This window comes from Squalius cephalus (genome assembly GCF_949319135.1).
Source record: "Squalius cephalus genome assembly, chromosome: 16".
NCBI lineage: Eukaryota > Metazoa > Chordata > Actinopteri > Cypriniformes > Leuciscidae > Squalius > Squalius cephalus.
In genome coordinates, this window is record NC_137137.1 from 34,604,072 (window position 1) to 34,628,185 (window position 24,114).

At 40.6% G+C, this 24,114-nt stretch overlaps 1 protein-coding gene and 1 pseudogene across 2 annotated transcripts in view; both read right to left on the reverse strand.

The window, feature by feature from the left end:
* LOC307173266 (interleukin-17 receptor C) overlaps positions 1 to 24,114 on the reverse strand; it is a gene marked incomplete at its 5' end in the record, with an annotated part of 390,000 nt that overhangs the window by 63,614 nt on the left and 302,272 nt on the right. The window lies entirely within an intron of this gene.
* Positions 2,791 to 12,755, reverse strand: LOC307173279 (nuclear factor 7, ovary-like; annotated as a pseudogene). The gene is made up of 6 exons (XR_013824105.1): positions 12,188 to 12,755; positions 10,868 to 10,963; positions 6,443 to 6,673; positions 6,343 to 6,365; positions 6,143 to 6,261; positions 2,791 to 4,785 (listed from the first exon to the last, which is right to left on the reverse strand). The product of XR_013824105.1 is annotated as a nuclear factor 7, ovary-like (transcript).

The window sequence follows — 24,114 nt, forward strand, 5'->3', positions numbered from 1 at the left end:
GGAAAGAAAGTCTCTGTCCAGGTCTGTGAAGTGCCTTCTGAAGCAGTGGAGCCTCATAAGAGAACGAAATGGGTTGCTGTATTGAGTAGTAGATGGCCCTTCTGAGGAGTGCTTCTGGCAACTGTTGTTGCCGGGTTGTTTAAAGAAACAAGTGCTGCAGAGCGTGCACAACGATATGGGGCACCAGGGTATTGAGCGGACCTTGGGGTTGTTGAAGCAGAGATGTTTTTGGTCCGGTATGTATGAGGATGTGGAGGAATGGGTAAAGAAGTGCCAGCGTTGTATCCTTACCAAGATGCCTCAGCCCAAAGTCCGTGCCCCTATGAGAGCATTCTTGGCTTCCAGACCCCTGGAAGTGATTGCGGTGGACTTTACAGTCCTAGAGCCTGCTTCTGATGGGCGTGAAAATGTTTTGGTCGTTACCGACGTTTTCACAAAGTTCACACAGGCGTTTCCCACTAGAGACCAAAAGGCGGATACCACAGCAAAAACCTTGTTGAAAGAGTGGTTTATGAAGTACGGAGTTCCTGAGAGGTTGCACTCCGATCAAGGTCGTAATTTCGAGAGCGAGGTAATTGCTGAGCTGTGCAGACTCTATGGTGTGAAGAAGACCCGAACCACCCCTTATAGGCCGCAGGGAAATGCCCAGTGTGAACGGTACAACCGAACACTTCACGATCTGCTACGTACATTACCACCAGAACGTAAACGGCGTTGGCCTGAGTACTTGCCAGAGTTAGTCCATGCTTATAATGTTACTCCGCATGCTACTACAGGGTTTTCCCCGTATTATTTACTTTTTGGGGTACAACCACATCTGCCCATTGATGCATTGTTGGGTAGCGAGGAGGTCTCAGAGAGGAAACAAGACTGGTTGTCTGTCCATCGAGAGAGGCTGAGATATGCTCATGAGAAAGCTAAGGAGTATTCAGAGGAAAAGGCTCTGGAGAGAGTGACTCGTCTAAATGAAAAGATATTTTGTCCTCAGGTCAGTGTGGGCGAGTTGGTTTATCTGCGCCAGCGGCTTCCAGGCAGGAACAAGATTCAAGACGCCTGGAGCCCGGTCATTTACTGAGTAGTGGAAATAGTTGGCACAACTTGCACTGTTGAGCCTTTGGAAGGAGGGCCCTCAAAAAGGGTTCACAGGTCAGAGTTGCGTCCAGGTGCCGTACCCACTCCTAGGCCTAGAAGTAAGAAGTCTGAGCCCGATGCAATGCCTGTCGTGTTGGATGTGAATGAGACTTCTGAGCCAGATTTTGTGGTAGTAGAGGAGCAACCCTTTGTGAGAGGGGCTGCACACCCTTCAATGCGCTCAGAGGCACTGGGTACTTCAGGGTTGAGAGGTGACAGCTCTCGAGGTGGCCAGGTACAAGTATCAGCGGATACGGATGGAGACCCTGCAGAGTTTGACGGTGTGGTCCTGAATGCAGAAACTCCAGTTGAGCGTGTCCAATCGGAGGAGCTAGAGACTGGTGAAGTGCATAACCCAGTCCAGAGAGAATTGCCAGTTCCAGCTGTGCGCAGAAGCAAGCGAGCAACTGCGGGTATTCACACTAACCCTTTTCATGCACCCAGGTCCGCTTGTCATGCAGTGAACGTCAGCACGGATATGGTGTCTCAAGTATTGGCCAGTATTGGTACTGCATTGTTTGAAAAGGCATTACAGGGTGCTATGAATGCCGAAATGGGTGATTAAGGGAGTCATCGAGGACGCTGACTTGTAGCAGGGGAGGATGTAACCTGGTGGTAAATCTAAATCCCCGGTCACACAAAGATTCCTCATTAGCGGCTGTTTCAATATCTATCTATGATATTGCAGATGCTGTTATGGTGTCGTTCAGTCATCATGGATCACGATTATTGATTGCGAGTTCAGAAATTCCACCAAAAAAAACGTAAACATTGATCAATTGAGGCAAGCAAGCTTTGGGAAAAACATAGAAATAAAACAAGGATCAATATTGGCATGGAGTTGGAGATGGAGAGCTTCACCACAAACTTGGACTTGACAGAGACGCATGTGTTTTAATAGAGAGCAAATATATATGATTTATTGTATACATATTATATTCCACTTTGTTTGTACTTGATAAGTGTTGAGTAATATGATAAACACCCTTTAAAAGGTATTGAAAATCATGAAAGACAAATTCAAATATCGCAACTTGATGATGACACGACAATTATTCCTGATGATAGTACTGAGGTTTGGCTTTGAATACCATTAATAGCTTCTCAAAACTCTCCATTAAATTTAAATTTGTCTGGATCCTACAACAACAACTAATCCACTGTAATATTCCTGCTAAAAGTGTGGTAGCCTATTTGGGAATTAAAATCACTAAAAACACTGATGTGATGGTCAAGTCTAATTTCAGGCCTGTTATTGAAAAAATGCAGAAGAAATATAACTCATGGTTAACAAGAGATCTCTATATTTCAGGGAGAATAGTGAGTGAGGCAGAATGTATTTGGAGATCGGCTCTTCTCTCTTCATTAGTGCCTCAAAGGAGAAATGCTCACAATAGAGGAATTACTCTTTTATTTCATCTGGAGAAACAAACCTCATAACATTAAGAAAAGTGTCCTTGATAAATTATCTGATGGTGGGTTAAATGTTCTTAATTTTACTATTTTCAATCAAATCTTCCCTTTTTAAAAAAAAAAAACTATTAATATAGTTATTAATTTTTTTGTTGTTGTTGCAATGTCCTTCTATAACTGGCAAACTTCCTATTGCTTTGGCCAATTATCACAAACAAGCATTACTGTTCTGCTCACTTTTGTACAAACACAGTTTTGGTGTTTTATTTGAACAATGGTGATATCATTCATAATAAGAAGTCGTTGTACATGAAGAATGTAGAAAAGTTAGAAAAGTTTAATGAGGGTAATACCAATAACACCAGGACAGGACGGGCAACACGCACTAAATACAACATAGACCGAACAGAGAATGAATGTGAGGGATGAACTTATAAAGCAAACACACGAGGATAATAATAGAACACAGCTTACACGGATAAACTAACATAATGATGACAATTCCCCTCATTTTATTTCAAGATATATATATTTTTTTGTAAATGAAAAAAAATTAAACAAAGTTATTAAGGCTATCCCCAATGGCATAATTATCTTAACCCAATTCTCAAATGTATATATTATTAACAATCTCACAAAATCCCCAACTTTTTGTAAATGGTCTCTCCTGATTTGATTATCGTTTTAATAACAATTTTATAAGAAATTCCTTTAATGTCAGATCCAATCCTTTATGTAAATCAAAATGGCTTAAACCTCGTTGTATATCTTGGCATTACCATATAAATATGTTATTTCTAATAAAGGAAAAGAAATCATTCACAAAATTATTAATAGATGTTATCCTGTAAATGCAGCCATTAGTAGATTAATAATAACTCTAATCTAACAACAAAAGACAAAGAGAAAATTCACACGTAGTTGACTGAATAACTTTTGTAACTATATTTGTAATGTATATTTTATTTATAAAGTGCAGTGTTATTTTACATTTGATTTCAGTTTCTGAACCTGAAAATCTTAAAACACGGTTTATTTCAATCGTATCTTTGTTTAGTTGTATCGATTTGTTGCGATTGCAAATTTTTTATTAGTTATTTTTTTAGTTACTGAGTGTTTACTTGTCTTTAATAATGCTTTACATTTATATAAGTTAGGCTAGTTGTTTTTTGTCTCAAATATGTGATAGTGAATGATAGTGTGATTACTTGTGGAATATTGTATGCCAACAACTTGCCAATCAAGGGATTTCCTGGTAGTTCAAAGAGTTCATGAACTACAAACCTTTTATTTCAGGATTGAGCTCAAAATAACAATATAAATACTTAGTACACAAAATAGCCTTGTGTTTGTCTTGAACTTTTTGCATTGTACTTGTCTGTAATTGTCTAAAATGGTCTTTAATTGGTTTAATTGTATGATATAATAGTATATAATTATGATGCAAAAAGTTTAGAAATTAATAAACACACATTGACTGAAATAATCGGGTAAATGTCAATTATCCTGAAAACATGAATGCTAAAACGGTCTCTAATCGGTCTAATTGTGTGAAGTGGAATATAAATGAAAACTTCTTGTTTATTGATCTGAGTGTTGCTGTAGTGCTGGATATCAGTCATGTGATCATCACGGCCCAATCACAGCCACCGTACTGATATTCAGATCAACAGCACTCTTACTCATGTGATATGGAGTAAATATTGGAAACATGATGAAAGCAGGAAGATCCAGATCTACAGGAGTGACGTTTACTGACTATTGACCGGTAAGATCCTCAGAGAGCCATAACAACAGAAGAATGGAAAGAGTGTGTGTGTGTGAAGGTGGTTGTAAATGTGTGTAGATGTGTGTTAGTTACAGGATCAGAGAACGACACCGTTCCTCCGTCATAGTCCAGATTCACTCTCACATGATCAAGCTTCTGTTTAACACGAAAACTAGAAGCTAAAGACCATCCGTACTCCACACTCCAGACATCAGTCTTGAAGAAATCACTTCCCTTCCTCTGGTTTGATGCTGTAGTTACTCCAAGAGTCCAGCAGTCACACTCTTTAACCTCCACATCCCAGCAGTGTGTTCCTGAGTTAAAACCCTCTGAACCCAGAACACAGAAATACCGGTCAAATCTCTCTGGATTATCAGGAAAAGTTTGATTGTTCCAGGTGATTGTCACACTGGTCAGATCATCAGACAGGACGAAACGTCGATCTGCAGTGTTTGGATCCAAAATCACAGGAGCTGATGAGACACAATCAACAGATGCTTTTATTCTGATCTTCATATAATGATCAAGAGTGAACCCAACACAGATTATTATGAATTATGACACTCGTCCTGTTGATCAAACACATTTTCCTCTGATCACTGTCAGTGCTGTTATTAGTTTCACACTCGTTTTTATCATCAGCGTTTAACGGCATCAACTACAAACATTAAATATGAGATTCAGACATTTGTGTCCATCAAGAGAAACTGATACTTTGGGAAAGTTAAATAACAATAAATCAATGAGATCTGTTGAGATTTATGCTGTAGATGAAGAACTGTAAGTGTGTGTCTGATCTTCAGCATCTGATCATCTTCATTTTATTGGCTCTTATAGTCTGTGTTTTGTTTTAAATTAGTTTATTATGACTGTCAGTTGTGTTTAACTTATAAACATGAATCACCTTTAACACTTCCTAGCCACGCCCTAGCAACCATTGTCGAGCACCCTAGCAACCCAAATCCAAAGAGGGATATCTTGTAATCTGAATGTCATAGAGGAGTTGCGGTTGGTTTATATCATTCATACTGGCAAGCAGCCTTTGAAGTAACATCATTGGCAGCTGCCAAGCCACTCCCTAGCAACTAAACAGAGCACCCTAGCAACTGTTCAGCAAGACCTATATCTCAGCACCAGAACATAGTAGAGACATGTTGCTTGGCTCCTTTGGCTAATGCTAGCAAACAGGACTTCCATCATGCTTCACATGCTAGCAGAATAGCTACATGCTAATACCGATTAACTAACTGTTGGAACATGTCAACAATGCTAACTAAAACGTAGTAGCAGCATGCTAATCACGTTAGCACCATGTTAAAAACATGCTAATTATACTAGCATCATGTTAATCATATTAGCATCTTGCTAAAACATGCAAGCAACATGGTGATTGTGTTAGCATCATGCTAGCAACATGTCAATCTTGTTAGCATTTGGTTAAAAGCACGTGTGCAAAATGCTAATCATGTTAGCATAATGCTAAGAACATGCTAATCATGTTAACAACATTATAAATGTTTTAGCATCATGTTAGCAAAATGCTAATTGTGTCAGCATCTGCCTAGTTTCAAGTTTTGCCACTGCAAGCACCACTCACATTTTCTTCAGGAAAAGTACATTCTAGTTATTATTATTATTATTCTGAGACAATTTTTTTTTAATTGTAACCTCCTAACAAACACCAAACTCGTATCTATCTATCTATCTATCTATCTATCTATCTATCTATCTATCTATCTATCTATCTATCTATCTATCTATCTCTGTCATGAAGAGCCTCTAACTCTCCACCCATCATGTCCAGCTCAGATCTCCTTCTGTCAGACTCACTGTTTTGGACGATGTCCTGCATCTTCTTCCAGACTCTGAACGGCAGGTTGCCCAAGTATCGTGGCACATGAATCAAAGCTCCAGAAGCCATCTGTGGATCCGGCTGTGAGCTCTGGACTCTGGAAGAACATTCAGGAGTCAGAACTGCAGTGGCTTTGGATCAGAACCAGAGAGACCAGAGACAGGAGCAGATCACTCACCTTTCCATTGAGACTGGAAACTCCTGCAGAACAAACACACCATTTATCATCAAGAACTCAATCAATCATCAATCAATCAACCAATGATCTGAAATCAGACCTTCAGAAAGCAGACGTCATTGGCTTTCATCATCTCCTCCATGTCTTTGATTGTGTGTGAAAGAGCTGAGATGTGTGTGTTCATCTCCTCCAGCGTCTCCTTCATCCTCTGATTCTTCTGCTCCTCTTCCTCCCTCAGTGCAGTGACTGTAGCTTCTTCTTCATCTCTGAGAAACTGATGAAGCTTCTCAAACTGCTGTTTAATCTGACGCTCTGTGTGCTCAGCCTGAGACTGAAATCAGAGCACATTCACTTCAATCATCTCAATCGACACACATCATTAATATCCAAGATAAACTCGGATACCCGACATAAAACTGATCTAGAAGCAGATTGCTGCTAGTGTAAAGGCAATTTTCAGAGGTTAAATGAAAACAGCATCAAAAGGTGTAAGAAAACTTTCAGGAGGCAAATTGTAATAAAGAGAAAAGGTTTATTCTTTGAGGATTCTTTTCACAAACCGCAGCTACCCAGTTTCGAAAAAGAATACCTACTGGACTCAACAACATAGACATTTTTTACAGGTTTCTGACATCATAACCCCTCCTTCCCAGTTTCTGTAGTTTTCCTTAAAGATATCCCATACCTTTAGCTGGTTTGGACTGGTTTCTACCCCCTGGGCAGGTCAAACTGTTCTTTATCCCTGAGAAGCCAAAAGGCCTTCATTTACGACCTAAATTACCTCCTGCTTCCCTCAGGAGGGGGCATGGGACCCCACTTTATTACTAAACGACACCCTGTATTCCTTGACTAAAACTCTTTCTCGTGCCCAGGTGTCTACTATCTTCCTGGCCCATCTGGTTTTATTAGGGCCCAAGCCCTGAAAGGGCGAAGGCCCTATTGTTTCCGTAAGGATTTTTTTTTTTTCTTTTTCTTTTTCTTTTTCTTCATTATTTTTTTTTTTGCCTTTTTGCCACTTTTGGGGCCCTTAACAAGCTCAAAAACTCTTGAAATTTTGCACACACGTCAGAACCTGCGGCCATCAGGGCCGGGCTGAAGCTGGTACCGGGGCGTGGCAGGGGGGCTCGACAGCGCCCCCTGGAATGGGGTCCGAAAACTTGGTCCATAAATCAAACACGCTTGCATGTAATAATATGAAACTCAGTACACATATAGATCTCATCAGGCCGAACATCTTTCGTGCTCTAAGTTTTACAAAAGCCCAACAGGAAGTCGATTATTATACGTTGTTTGGAAAACGCATACAATGGAATGTGAAATACTCCTCCTAGGGATTTCATCCGATCGCCACCAAACTCGGTGAGAATAAAGTCAAGACATTGAGGATGAATTCTTGCGAACGGATTTTTGATATCTCGAACGGTTTGGCCGTGGCGAGGAAACAAATTTATGGCGAATAATGGGACACAGGAAGTGTGTTATAACTTCTGCATACATTATCTGATCTTGATGAAACTTCAGCAGTGTGTTCGTTGTAAGAGGCCGATCACATGGATGTGACTATTGTGAGTCAAAGTTATAGCGCCACCAACTGGCAGCAGGAAGTGTGTCACTTTCAAAATGCTTTGAAGTCACCCTCTTAATTTTACCCGATTTGCTTCAAACTTTATGTGTATAATGTAGACACACGGCAGATGTAGACCTGTGAAAGGATTATTGATATCTTAGATACTGTTGCCGTGGCAACGCATCACATTTTAATATTCTTTTCGGATGCGTTTGAGACTCTTAACATGCTTGAAATTGGATGAAACTCGACAGACACATCACACTTATTAGCCAGTAGACATGTGAAAAGTTTCAGAAACGGGCGTGGCAGGGGGGCTCAACAGCGCCCTCTTGAACAGGGTCTGAAAAATTAGTCCATATATCAAACACGCTTGCATGAATTAATATGAAACTCGGTACACATATAGATTTCATGGGGCCGAACAACTTTCCCTCTGTCAAGTTTCACGCCAGCCCAACAGGAAGTCGGCTATTATGGGTTGTTTGGAAAACGCTTGCTGTGGAATGTGATGTACTCCTCCTAGAGCAGAGTTCTCAAACCGGTTCCACGGAGGGCCTAGTGTATGCAGGTTTTTGGTCTTTCCTTTCAATTAGTGCCCAATTAAGACCTAGACTACCAGGTGAGAGGAGATCTTAACCAATTAGTGACCTACTCAATCAGTTTGGTTCAAGGTAAAAGAGAAACCCTGCATACACTAGGCCCTCCGTGGAACCGGTTTGAGACCACTGTCCTAGAGAATTCATTCAATCACCTCCAAACTCAGTCAGCATGAAGTAAAGACATTGAGGATGCTAAATTGCGGACGGATTTTTGATATATCGAACGGTTTGGCCGTGGCGAGGAAACAAATTGATGGCGAGAAAAGAGAGAGACGAAGTGTTATAACTTCTGCATACATTAACTGATCTTGATGAAACTTTAGCAGTGTGTTCGTGGTAAGAGACCGATCAGATGGATGTAACTATTGTGAGTCAAATTTATAGCGCCACCAACTGGCAGCAGGAAGTGTGTCACTTTCAACATGCTTTTGACAAAAGTGGGGGGGTTAGTTTTAACTACAGTTACAAAAATCAGTATATATATTGGTCTCACCGAGCCGGACAACTTTCTAATTTACAGTCATTAGCTCAGAGCAAAAGGAAGTCAGATATTTTGGTTTGAATGTGGATTTTTTGGATATTTCAGACTATGAGTTTTTAGCTACTCTTCCTAACTGGTTTATTTTATTCACACCAAACCTTTTCAAAATGATAAAGATACATTAAAGATGCTAAATTGTGAACGGATATTAAACATCTCAAACGGTTTTGCTATAGTGAGGGACTAAAGTAAAGTAACACTTAAAGCCTCATCTTCTAAAAATGTAATTAAACACCATTTATTTCTATATAAAAGTATAAAAATATCACAACTAAACCCATTTTATTCTTTTTTTTTTCAATTTAATAAATATTTATAAGTTTAAAAATAGTAATTGTACTATTTAGTCCCATAAAAGTCAAGTCATACATAGGGCTATACTGCCCTCTTGTGTTCAAAATCAGGTAGGCCTATTGTATCTACATAAAAATATACTAGGTATGTGACGGTGAGAATATTTTACCACCGGTTATTCGACGTGTGACACCGCTGGGGGCTTTTGAATCGCCAACTTAAAAACGAAAGTAAAATATGTTCGTCCACACTGACATTGATAGTGGTTGAGCGAGCGTTTCAAATGAATTCCTATGGAAGTAGGAATTAACTGAAAAACGTTCACTCTGTTCTGCTCGTTCCTCGCCGTGGATGCGCACCGTTATGAATGCCCGTGCAGCCATGAGCATTTTAGTTTAATTTTAAAATTAGCGCCTTTCGGGGGTTGATTGCTTGAAATTATTTTACAAAAGCACAATGTTGTGTTTTATTGCGACTGTACACAAATATAAGTTAACACTTTGCAGTTTGAATGTCGTCCTGTATAATGACGGAGTATGTTTTTATGTGTCCACTGTTCAATCGCGCCCACGCCACACACACACGGTTTACTATCTTTGTGGGGACTCTCCATAGATTTAATGATTTTTATACTGTACAAACTGTATATTTTATCTCCTTACACTAACCCTACCCCTAAACCTACCCATCACTGAAAACTTTCTGCATTTTTACATTTCCAAAAAAACTCATTCTGTATGAAGCTTGTTTACCCATGGGGACCTCTATTTAGGTCCCCACTGTGATACGAGTCCCCATTAGTCTGTGTGCATTCAGGTTAAAGTCCCCACCGGGACAGAAAAACATGAACACACACACACACACACACACACACACACACACACACACACACACACACACACACACACACACACACACACACTCCAGCATTGCAATCTTGACATTGCAGCCTATTCATTATAGACTTAATAAAATATAATAATAAAATGGTCAACCTAACATATAAAGATTACACTGCTCTAAATAGTCAGTAGTACAATTCGTACAATGACAGTAAGCACCGCTCCACTGTGAATTTTCCAAGCACATTTTTGCGCATGTGAAGAGGATAATTTTTCCCTTCGATATTAAAAATAGGGAAAAAAACAAAAAAAAATAAAATATAAATATAGCTGCGAGCAGCGATGGAGGGCCCAAGCCAGTGACACCGCCACCCCGGTGCCTTTAGTGTAACTAAAGGCACCAGGTTGGCGGTGCCACTGGCTTGGGCCCGCAATCGCTGCTCGCAGCTATATTTATGTCTGTTCTTTCATGTCCGTTCAGCTGTTAGAAACCCTCACAGAAACACATGACTAAATGAAATGAACAGCTTGTAAACAATGAATATAAGTAATGCTGAATTTTTTCTGTTACACTAGTCATTTACAGAAATAATAAACTGTTATCCATTATATCAAATCATAACTGTATATAGTGATCCAACAGCTGTAATGAAAATGACTCTCGTTTCTGTTTCCTCACCTTGATGTGTTGAACTGTTTTCTCAAACTCTGCTTTCATTCTTTCATTGTGTTGAAGTTTCTCTTGTAAGGACTTCAGTGCTGTATTGATCTCCTCCTAGGATTGAACAAAAATACATTAAAACACCAGATTACAGTGAAGAGAAGTCAATACAGTGATATGATCATATAATGCCAGTATTTGCCCCATCCTGATTTCTTCTGTTTTTGTGTACATCTCATACTAAATTGATTCAGAAATTGCAATCTGAGTAAATACAAAGTACAGTTTGTAAATGACAATGTTATTTATTGAAACAAAAAAGTTATCCAATACCAACTGGGCCGGTGTGAAAATGTATTTGCCCCCGTAGTTACTAATTCCTCAGATCTATGAAACTGCATTTATAATGTAGTTCAGCTGGACTAAACACAACCAGTCATGATCACTGCAGCTGTTCAATCAGATCAACACTGAATACTGAAGCCTGATTGGTTCATGTCTGTGCGCCTCTACAGACAAATGGCTTTTCAGCCCGCCAAAACTGACGGGGCCGACTGCATATTTAAGTTGCGCTGAAAACTGTTTTCATCAGAAGTTTTCTCCTTCAAGTGTGAAGATCATCTCCTCACTGTCTCCGAAGAGAAGAAGATAGGAGCCTTTCTGCTCACCGTTGAAACGAGCCTCAAGCAGCGGATTAACGGCGCTTCGACACCTGCAGCTCTGTGCTTTTCTCCTCCGGCTATCCAGCAACTCATCAGGAGAAAATATCATTATTATAGGGGTCATATGATGTGATTTCTTGTTTTTCTTTTTCTTTAGCGGCTGTTTAAGATCTGCAGTGTTACAAAGCTCAAAGTCTCAAACTTAAAGAGATATTCTTTGTAAAAGTTAAGGTTTAGCCACGCCTATAACGCTTCATTCAAACACGCCGCCACAAATCTGGCCAATCAGAGCACACCGTGCTTTTCATTACTATGAGCTTTGTAAAAATCGACGTGTTTCAGAAAGGCGGGGCATAGAGGAGCAACAATAAAATTAATAAATATTACAATAATGACTTTTTTAACTTAAAACCCCGTAAGCCTATTGCATTAAACCAAATACATGAAATAATGTTCTTTTTAGAACTGTCATATGACCCCTTTAAAAGAGCAAATTTGAGCGATATTTGTTGCAAAATGCCGTGCCACGAGTGTTGCTCCTGCAGGGCTCCCTGCTTCCCTCATCTGGAGCGAGTGGCATGGTTTCAATTAGCAGCTCAGAGGAGGACTTTGATGACACTATGTTTCTGGCTCTGAAGCGGAGGACTGAGCGAACTCTGGCCATGACATGTCTTACCTTATATGATGAAACCACTTCACTGATGGGTCTGAATTTATGATTGTCATGTTGTTTTGAATCTCTGCACACGATACACACAGGCTGTTTGTCCTCCAGACAGAAGAGTTTGAGTTTCTCACTGTGTAAACTGCAGATCTCCTCAGACCCTGATGAACGTCTCTCATTTCTCTCCTTCAGGAACGACTCACACAAGGTTTTTAACACAAGATTAACTGGAGGATGATAGTTTGATCTTCTCCTGCAGACAGGACACTCCTGAGATCCCTTGGTTCTCCAGAACTGTTGAAGACACTCTTTACAGAAACTGTGACTACATGATAAAATAACAGGAGCCTTGAAGATTTCATAGCACACGGGACAAGAAAGTTCTTCTGCAGATACATTTAGTGAAGCCATTTTCACTGTTTGAGCTCCAGCAATCTAAACTTTACTTTAACTTTCTGAATGACGGTTTAAAAAACAAATCCCCATGAGAATCACAAAGATCAGAAACAAACTTCTCAAATTCCTCTCTAAAGTTTTTCTCTTCGTACTCCACTGATCGCTGATTCTTTATTGCTTTTGTCGAGACAAAGTCAGCATGGCAGGAAAGAGAAATAACAAGTCAGCCTCTTCCTGGTTAGTGTTGTAAGAGGGTGGAGCTTCTGATCAAGTTAGTGTGTTGAAACGGGTCAAAGAACAACATCAGTGGCCTGTACTATGTGCAAACATTCTCTGTCAGCTCAGGCTTTGATCCTGAGTTTAGGAGTGACATCAGTAGCGAACAGCCAATCACAGGCTGAGAAAGAGGGAAACTGAGATTCATTTCTCATGAGAGAAGCAGCGCGATTCACTACAGAATATTAAGAGACTGAAAAATATAAAGAATTTAAACAAATTTACACAGCAAGAAGAAAATAGCTGTCTATGAAAGAGGACAACTAAAAGAAAAAGTCTTGCTATATCAGTGCAAGTAAAAGTTGTTTAGTTTATACAGTTGATAAAGGTATAGAGAGAATTGAACATTTAAGCTCACATGCAGTCATTTTATAGCTTTATCTATTGATTCTAAAGTGTATTTATATTATCTTTATATATGTATTCAATTAAACTGCGTAATAATAATTGATAAACTAGTACAATTTTACATGTATGATCGATTAAGGGTACAATAATTACATAAATAATATCTAAAACATACAAAGTTATGATTCTAAATAAGTCAAGTCAAGTCAAGTGTATTTGTATAGCACTTTTCACAATACAGATTGTATCAAAGCAGCTTCACAGTATTAAATTAAAATAATACAACAAGGTTTGTTTCTAATGGAATTTATTGATTGATATAATTCAAATTAAATATCCCCAAAATATCCCGAAATGAGCAAGCCAAAAGCAACAGTGGCAAGGAACCGAAAAACTCCATCAGGTGACCTAATGGAGAAAAAAAAAACCTTGGGAGAACCCAGGCTCAGTCGGGAGCCAGTTCTCCTCTGGCGTTTATGAACTAGAGAATGGATTTAACTGTAAGATTAAAAGTATTATATGAATGCCTGGCTGAAGAGATGCGTCTTTAATCTAGTTTTAAACTGGGAGAGCGAGTCTGAGCAACGAACAGTATCAGGAAGACTATTCCAGAGTTCCCTTTCGAGGGAACTCGCGATGCGTCAATGACGCTTTGGGAACGCTTCTGCATGATTGCGTCTGAAGCACTTGTATCAACTAGTCCAATGGCGAGAGTGGGCGTCACGGGCGGGTGACGTGACGACCAGGAAAGGATAAAGGACATCCGGTTTAGAACCGCGCTAGCTTCTGTGCCTCAGCAAGCGCTCTGTGTTATACTGTCTGTGTTATTTATTGTTGTCTGTCACAAGCATAGATATTATGGCGAACAAAACAACCTTATATCGTGTGTTTCTCCCTGCCCTCTGTCTTTACGGGTGGGGATACACACGATGTATGTGTTGTTTGTTTGGAACGGAGCATGTTCTGTCAGCGCTCGAGGGTGCGGACTATGAGCATTGCGAGTTACTATCGTACTCGCTCCGTTCCCGCTTGTCACTCTTTGAGGAGGGTGTTCAGGCTCGCGTTCCTCGCAGTACCGACCCCGTGTTGCCGAGGCAGCACGGAAAGTTGGTATTGTGGGTTCGCAAATGGATCTCGCGGAGAGGTTAGAGACGGGCTCCGCCTTTTCTCTGCCTTTATCCGGGGGATCCAGCGCTCTCTCTCTGCGATCGGAAGCCCGCGCCGCGGCTTCTTCCGTCCTGATTAGAGAGCCCGGTGTTTCAGCAGTCTATCTCTGAGGAGGTAGAGTGCTGAGCATCGATGCATGTCCACAACCACAAGCATTTTATATATATCTAGACAGGAGTATGGGGAGCAAACAGCTTTGGATTGTGTGTTCCTCCCTGCCCTCGCTTCATTACGAGTGGGGACACACACGATTCATGTTTGTTTGGGAGTGGAGCATGCACGGTCAGCTCTAGTAAAATAAGGGGACTGACAGTGTTCATTCATAAATTCCCGACGTGTATCTTTTGCACTATTGAGAGTTTAGCTCTGCTCCCGATGGCTTTCTTCTCGAGGGAAGAAAGTCAATAAAGATTATTTGGCTCGGATCTCGCGTTTGCTGAGGCAGCGCGTAGATTACGGGTCTGCAATAAAGATTCTGTTACTCGATCTCGGATCTCGCGTGTGCTGAGGCAGCGCATAGATTACGGGGTCTGCAATAACAATAATAGTGGACTGGATACGTTCATTCATGAACATTACCGACGTGTGTTCACTATCAAGAGTTTCCCCATGCTACTGTTTATTTAAAAAAAAAGACTGCAATAAGAGTCCAGTGGTTATACAAATGCAATGCATTGATTAAAGTGATAAACATAGTGTATTGCAAGCTACGAATTTAGGATTCTTTTATTGTATGTTGAAACTATTTTTATATATAAGCTTATATATAAATATATATTCAGCCACAGACTATATTATCTTGTCTGGTTGATCTTTTGCTGTTTGATTCTGAGGAATTAAATAAGTGGGCTGCATTTAAATTTGCTTATCTGACTTTCATTAGTTAGATTCATGTATAAGTTCAGCATTTGATCCAGACTGTGTAACTTGTCTGGTTGATCTTTTACTACATTTTATTTGGAGGAATTAAATGGTAAAATTATGTGCTGAGCATCGAGTTAAGGGAATTGAAGATTCTAAAAACCATCTCAATCTCCTGTGTACAATGAGTTTGGAGTTTATAACTTCATAAATGGGGCTGCTGGGCGGAGCAGCACTAGCCATTAACAAACTCCTTGTACAGGCAGAGTGTCATTTCCTGTGCTCCCCCTCAGAAAGATTGGGGACCAGAACGGCATTCTCAACAGAAGCCGTTAAAGCAGAAGATGGATCTGAGGACTGTTTTTCTGTGAAAAAGGCTTCGGCCAAGGTCCTGATGCCACTGGTGTCAGACCTCTGGGGGCAACCCCGACCGGGGTGGAGCGGTGTTCACCTCAGTATACGGTGCCCGCCCCACCTCGGTGCCCTCAGGAGGCCGTTCTGCCAACCCCGCACCCTTGGTCTCGGGGCGCAGCGGTCTCCAGCGAGCACATGGCTCAGTGTCACCACGACACCGTGTCAAACTCGCACCCTCTTAGGGGGGTTCAAAAACAGTCAGTTCGGTTGTTTCCTGCCAGGATGCTTCAGGTCACCGAAGTGGCTGTTACAATAACATCAGAGGCCAGTCTCGAGAGACTGGTACCCTTAGTAGATTTTCTGACAGAGTGGATTAATCTGCCGAATATATCTCCATGGGTCCTGCAGATAATAGAGAGAGGTTACAGAATCCAGTTTCGTTCTCCTCCAACTTGTTACAACGGGGTGCTACTCGTGTTAGTACATCCCGAGCAGGCTCTGGTAATGGAGCAAGAAGTAGAGTCTCTATTAGCGAAGGGAGCTATAGAGCAGGTGTACTCGCCCGACAGAGAATCGGGGTTTTACAGCGCTACTTTATTGTTCCGAAAAAGGATGGGGGGCTGCGTCCCATTTTAGATCTCTGTCTGTTGTATCGTGCAGTCATGAAACTCAAGTTCAAGATGCTCACACTCAAACAGATCGTGACTCAAATCAGATCCGAGGACTGGTTTGTCACGATAGATTTAAAAGGCGCTTACTTCCATCCTCCCTCTACAAAAGAAGTTCCTGTGGTTTTCTATTGGGGGCAAAGAATACCATTATCGGGTGCTTCCATTCGGTCTAGCTATCACCCCGCACGTTCACAAAGTGTGTAGATGCAGCTCTGGCCTCGTCAGGCTGCAGGGCTACGCGTTCTGAACTACATCGATGACTGGCTGATTCTGGCGGAATCAGAGCAGTTAGCGGTTCGGCATCGAGATGTCGTCCTCGCTCAGATTAAGAAATTGGGGTTGAGACTCAATGCCAAGAAGAGTGTGCTTTCTCCATTACAGAGAACAACTTTCCTTGGTGTGGTATGGGATTCAGTCACGATGCGAGCCACACTATTGCCCGTTCGTGTAGCTGCTATCCTCACAGCCACAAAAGAGTTGAAGCTAGGCCAGTCACGCACTGTAAAACAGTTCGAGAAACTGTTGGGCCTCATGGCAGCAGCGTCCAATGTGATACCCTTTGGCCTACTGTACATGAGACCCTTGCAGTGATGGCTCAGAGCCAGAGGGTTCTCCCCGAGGGGAAACCCACTTCGTACGATCAAGATCACGCGGCGGTTTCTCCGCGCCTTGGTTATATGGAGGAAATACTGGTTCCTATCCCACATGAGCAGTCACGCACTGTAAAACAGTTCGAGAAACTGTTGGGCCTCTTGGCAGCAGGTCCATTGTGATTCCCTTTGGCTTATTGTACATGAGACCCTTGCAGTGGTGGCTTAGAACCAGAGGGTTCTCCCCGAGGGGAAACCCACTTCGTACGATCAAGATCACGCAGCGGTGTCTCTGCGCCTTGGTTATATGGAGGAAATACTGGTTCATTTCCCAGGTTCCGGTGTTGGGAGCTCTTTGCCATCGAGTTGCTATCTCGACAGATGTTTACCTCACCGGCTGGGGAGCAGTAATAGGAGGCCGCTCATCCCAGGGCCTGTGGAGGAGTCATCTTTTTTGGCACATAAATTGCCTGGAGATGATGGCAGTCTTCAATGCGTTGAGACATTCCTCCCAGACCTGAAGGACCTTCATGTGCTTGTCCATCCAGACAACACATCGGTGGTCTCTTACATAAATATGTTGGAGCAGATATCCTGTTGAGGCAGGGGCTGAGGCCCGGGGAATGGAGGCTCCACACCGAGGTGGTGGAGCACATTTGGGGGGTTTATGGTCAGGCACAAGTGGATCTCTTCACGTCTCAGGATACGACGCACGGTCCACTTTGGTTCTCCCTCACACACCCAGCCCCCTTGGGGCTGGACGTTGTGGTATGGACATAGCCGAGGCTACGTCTGTACATCTTTCCCCGATTACTCTGCTCCCAGGAGTTCTGGAGAAGGTCCGCCGGGATGGATAATTATACTATTAGTAGAACCGTACTGGCCGTGCCTACTGGTTCTCAGACCCGGTGTCTCTCCTCGACGGCTCTCCCTTGGAGATTCCAGTCAGGAGGGACCTTCAGTCTCAAGTGGATTGGGTGATCTTTCACCCAGCCCAGAGATTTTGGATCCCGTGGGTTTGGCCTCTGAGGGGGCCCAACTCATTGACTTTGGTCTCTCAACTGAGGTTGTGGAGACCATACTTCACTCCAGAGCTCCCTCCACGAGGAAACTTTATGTGATGGGTTTTCACTTCATATTGCGGGTCTCGGACAGTGTGGCCTAGTTTACTGCCCGATTGGTACAGTGCTGGAGTTACTGCTGGTTCAGTTTCCGCAGGGTTATCCCCTTCCACACTGAAGGTGTACATGGCAGCCTTATTGCCAATCATGTCCCTTTTGTTGGTATTTCCCTGAGGGGGGGGGGGGGGGGGGGGGGGGCTTTGGTTGTTTCTTCCGTGGTGCTTTTAGACCAGGACAGGAGTATGGCGGCTTAGAAGCCTTATTATATATGTAGATATCCCTGTAGAATGTGGTATGCGGCAGCCTGGTCCTTTCCGCTCACATTCCTAAGGTTTTGCAACTTCGACCTGGGCGTTTCCCCTGGTTCTCAATGCTCTTGTCTTAGTTGTGCAGTATTCACACAGACAGGTTCTGTTTCGTATGGCGTATTGGGCATTCTCGTTCCCAAAGCGTCATTGACGCATCGCGAGTTCCCTCGAAAGGGAACGTCTCAGGTTACGACTGTAACCCTAGTTCCCTGAGAAGGGAACGAGACGATGCGTCACTTTGCCATACTTCCTACATCCCTGTGATCGACTTGCTTCGGCCCTTTTCGAAGCTAGCGCGGTTCTAAACCGGATGTCCTTTATCCTTTCCTGGTCGTCACGTCACCCGCCCGTGACGCCCACTCTCGCCATTGGACTAGTTGATACAAGTGCTTCAGACGCAATCACGCAGAAGCGTTCCCAAAGCGTCATTGACGCATCGTCTCGTTCCCTTCTCAGGGAACTAGGGTTACAGTCGTAACCTGAGACGTTTTGGAGCTAAATGTGAAAATGCTCTCCCTCCTTTGGTGGATCTGGATATCCTAGGTATGACCAAAAGCCTAGAATTTAGTGACCTTAAAGAGCACGATGGATTATAGGGCGATAGAAGATCCGTTAAATAGACTGGAGCTAAGCCGTTTAGGGCTTTATAAGTCAGTAGCAATACCTTATAGTTAATACGGGACTTTATAGGTAACCAATGTAGTGATATTAAAATTGGTGTTATATGATCATATTTTCTTGATCTAGTAAGAACTCTAGTGGCTGCATTTTGGACTAACTGTAGCTTGTTTATTGAGGATGCAGGACAACCAGCTAATAAAGCATTACAGTAATCTAGTCTCGAGGTCATGAATGCATGAACTAACTTTTCTGCATCAGAAACAGATAGCATGTTACGTAGCTTAGCAATGTTTCTAAGGTGGAAAAAGGCTGTTTTTGTAACACATGAAATATGATTTTCAAAAGACAGGTTGCAATCTAATATAACACCCAGGTCTTTTACTGTAGAGGATAAAGTAACAGGACATCCTACTATGTTAAAATTGTATTCCCATATGAAAAAAACCTGCATGGTTTATATACAGCAACCATATATCTTCCTTACTTAAATCGGCCAGAATTACCTTATGTGTTTCATATAAGGCCAATACATGTCCTATACAAAATCAGACCGATTATGGCCCCTTTCATACTAAATAGCACACATACAACTTGTAGGAGATTTTTGCGTTATATATGAATACTGTTAAAAGACTTATATGAGTTTTACATGACAAAAGTGTGCAAATGTGTATGGTATTAGTAGAAATCATATAAAAACTCATATAAAATTCATATATAAATCATTTAAAGTTCTTATATTGAATCATATGCTAGTTAAATTAAAGTCATATAGAATTTATACACATTTTGTGTCATTTGTTTATGCGTTTCATACAGATTTCATGTTTTGATGACCAACATCTGATTCACTTATGCAGTAGGCAAATTTTTAAAGGGATACTCCACTTTAAAATGAAAATTCTGTCATCATATACTCACCCTCATGTTGTTTCAATCCTGTATGAATTTCTTTCTTCTGCTGAACAGAAAGGAAGATATTTAGAAGAATGTCAGTAACCAGACAGTTTCTGGTTCCATTGACTTCCATAGTATATTTTTTTCCTACTATGGAAGTCAATGAGACCAGAAACTGTCTGGTTACTGACATTCTTCTAAATATCTTCCTTTCTGTTCAGCAGAAGAAAGAAATTCATAAAGGATTGAAACAACATGAGGGTGAGTATATGATGACAGAATTTTCATTTTAAAGTGGAGTATCCCTTTAAATTGTACAGTGCAGAAGCCGGCTCGAGGATTACTAGCTGTCAGAATATCACTGACCTTTATGAAGACTGTTAATTTTCCTACAGGATTTGAAAGAGCAGTTATAAAGCAATGACATTGTAAGACCGTGTATTTACATTAATTGTGAACTGTCTGGGCCTGTTGTTTGTGAACAAATCATATCATATTATTGCAAATGAACAAAGTTGAATAAAATATGTTTCTAGAACAGTGATTAAAATGTTGCATATTGGCTGGAATTTGTTTTTCTATATGAACTCTGGTGGTGATGCACTCTAAAAACTTTTAATATGATTTACTCAATTTTTTTGGTGAAACATTTTTACACTTAGAATATTGATTAGATTTTTAAGCAGTGAAATCAATTACATACACTGTATTAACTGAGTAAATGTAAGTAAAACAAATTAAATAGATCTGAGTAACTGCATTTGGTAAATTAACAAATAAAATTGAGTAGAAATAATTGGGGGGGGAAACATTTAAAAACAAATATTTATGAGTAATATTAACTGTTTATATGCCAGTAATATTAACTTTTATTTCCTCAAAACCTTTGTAAAAATATTCCATACAACCACCAGTATAACTACATGACATTGGCCTTTATTGTCGATGAGTAGCCTACAGCAATACAGCATATTTTATACTATTTTTAACACATATACAATATTGCCTACATTTAAACTCATGTAAGAAACATTTTCGAAGTAAAAATGAAACATTTAGGCCTGAACATTAAAGTAATTCAAGTGTAATCAACCGGTCTGTTATCCAGTATCCACCGGATCAGCGCTGTTTCCCATCCCGGAGATGGACTCGCCTCTGCGGGGGAACCTCTAACTTTAGACCGCCGTCCTGCGTCACTCACAGCCGAAAGATGCTGCGACGCGACTGACTCCATAACCTGCCAATAAACAAACAGTGCACAGTTCTGAGGACATTTTATCATCCAAATGAGTTATATTCATTATCTTTAGGAATATAGTCGTGTGTTTTTTATGCAAGGCGTTACAATCATGCGAAAACACAGACGCGAGTCGACACTCGTTTAACTCGTTTGCGTCTCTGTATGTTCTTTCGCATTAAATTGATTTAAAGCACATTAATGATTATACAGATAAAATAAAACATGCACACACCTGAATTTCACAGAGGAAATGCACCAATTCTGCGTCGTTGAGGAGAGAAGAGGAGACTGAAGCATTATTTTCCTATGTTTTTACATCATGAAAATCTATATGGCTTTAGTTGTATGTAGGACATATATGACATAATATGATTAAAAATACATTAATATTATGCAATTTATATATGTGGTTTTTGAAGCATATATGTCCCTTACAATATTCTGTTGGAACATATAAGAATCACAGGAGTTTTTAGCAAACCTTTTCCATATGGGTTGTGAGAGGTTTTGTGGGCGGTTTTTTGAACCGATAAGTAGTACCTCTGTCTTGTCTGGATTTAATAAAAGAAAATTACGCGTCATCCAATCTTTTATATCTTTAACACACTCTGTCACTTTGGATAATTTAGCATTTTCATCCGGCCGTGATGAAATATATATTTGAGTGTCATCAGCATAACTAATTCCATGTTTCCTTATAATATTTCCAAGTGGCAACATATATATTGAGAATAACAGAGGGCCTAACACAGATCCCTGCGGCACTCCATAGTTTACTGGAGTTATGATCGATTTTTCTCCATTTAAATAGACAAAATGATAGCGGTCAGATGATCTGAACCAGCTTAATGCTTGTCCTTGAACACAAGTATAATTTTGTAGTCGATCTAAGAGTATTGTGTGATCTATAGTATCGAACTCAGCACTAAGATCAAGTAAAACTAGTATTGAGATACAGCCTTGGTCAGAAGCTAAAAGTAAATCATTTGTGATTTTAATAAGTGCAGTTTCAGTGCTATGGTCCCACCTAAAACCAGACTGAAACTTTTCATAGATGTCATTTTCTTGCAAGAAAGAGCCTAGTTGAGCGGACACAACTTTTTCTAATATTTTAGACATAAATGGAAGATTTGAAATTGGTCTATAATTTGCTAGGTTATTATGATCTAATTGTGGTTTCTTAATGAGTGGTTTTATAACTGCCAGTTTAAATGTTCTTGGAACATGACCTAAAGATAAAGACGAGTTAATAATATTGAGGAGAGGCTCTTCCACTACAGGTAACACTTCTTTCAGTAGTTTAGTTGGTATAGGATCTAGTAAACATGTTGTTGTTTTAGATGAAGTGATAAGTTTATTTAACTCTTTTTGTTCTATAGTTGTAAAGCACTGTAATTGTTCTTGCGGGGTGATAATTGAGGCTGAGTTATAAGGCGCGGTTGAAGATTGAACGTTTACAATTGTGGTTCTGATGCTTTCTATTTTCTCAGTGAAGAAGTTCATGAAATCATTACTGCTAAACTGTAACGGAATATTTTGTTCAGGTGACGTCTGTTTATTTGTTAGTCTAGCCACGGTGTTAAATAAAAACCTAGGATTGTTTTGGTTATTTTCTATTAGTTTGCGGAGGTGCTCAGCCCTGGCTGCTTTTAGGGCCTTTTTATAACGTGACATACTGTCTTTCCACGCGATTCTAAAGACCTCTAAATTAGTTTGTTTCCATTTACGCTCTAAATTACGTGTTTCTCTCTTTAGAACATGCGTAGTATTGTTGTACCATGGTGCTTTAATTTTTCTCTCTCACCTTTTTTAATTTAACGGGTGCAACAATATCCAGTGTTCCAGAGAGAATGGTGCTCATAGTGCTAGCTAGTTCTTCTAGTTCATCTGTTTGTTTAGGTTCAGGCAGCAGCAGAGACAGATCGGATAAACAATTTGAAAAATTATCTATGGTGGATGGAAGGATTGTTCTGCCTAATCGATAACGCGGCGCAGCATGATATATTACAGGAGTACAAAATATGCAAGTTACCATGTAATGGTCAGTGACATCATCACTTTGTGGAATGATATCTATATCGGTTGGATCGGTTCCATATTATATAATTAAATCGAGTGTATGATTAAGACGATGAGTTGGTCCGGTGATGTTTTGCTTGACCCCAAAGGAATTTAATAAATCTGTAAACGCAGCCCCCTAACGCATCATTTGGATTATCTACGTGTATGTTAAAATCTCCAACAATTAATGCTTTATCGACGTTGACCAATAGATCTGAGAGAAAATCTGCAAACTCTTTTAGGAAATCAGCGTAAGGCCGTGGCGGTCTATATACGGAAGCCAAGGCTAGAGATAATAGGGATTTTTTTCTTACATCTGAGAGCGTAACATTTAGTACAAGTACTTCAAACGAATTAAACTTGTCACCTGTTTTCTGGGTAACATTAAGAATATCTCTATAGATTGTTGCAACACCACCGCCACGACCAATCAGACGGGGCTCATGCTTATAGGAGTATCCTGGAGGAGTAGACTCATTAAGACCGAAATAATCATTTGGTTTAAGCCAGGTTTCAGTAAGGCAAAGTACATCGATGCTATTGTCTGTGACTATTTCATTTACAATAACTGCCTTAGGTGTGAGTGATCTAATGTTTAGAAGACCTAGCTTTAGAAATTGTTTTTGTTCACTAATAGCGAGATTTTCTGTTTCAATAACAATTAGATTTTTCCTAGATCCTGCAGTAGATTTATTATTTGATGTCACTAAACGAGGAATAGACACAGTTTCTATGCAATGTTCTACACTAGTATTTATATCAATTAAGTTGGTGCAACAGAGACTGTAATTTGGACTTTTGGTTACTAGTCAAACGGTATTTAACGACTTGGAGATGTTATCAGACAGAAGATCTGCTCCGATTCTACTTGGGTGTAAGCCATCAGCACGGAAGAGCCTACGACGTTCCCAAAACAGATTCCAATTATTTACAAAGAGCAGTTTCTGCTCATTTCACCATGACATTAACCATTCATTTAGCGTGAATAATCTACTGAACTTTTCATGCCCTTGTCGGTACGTGGGAAG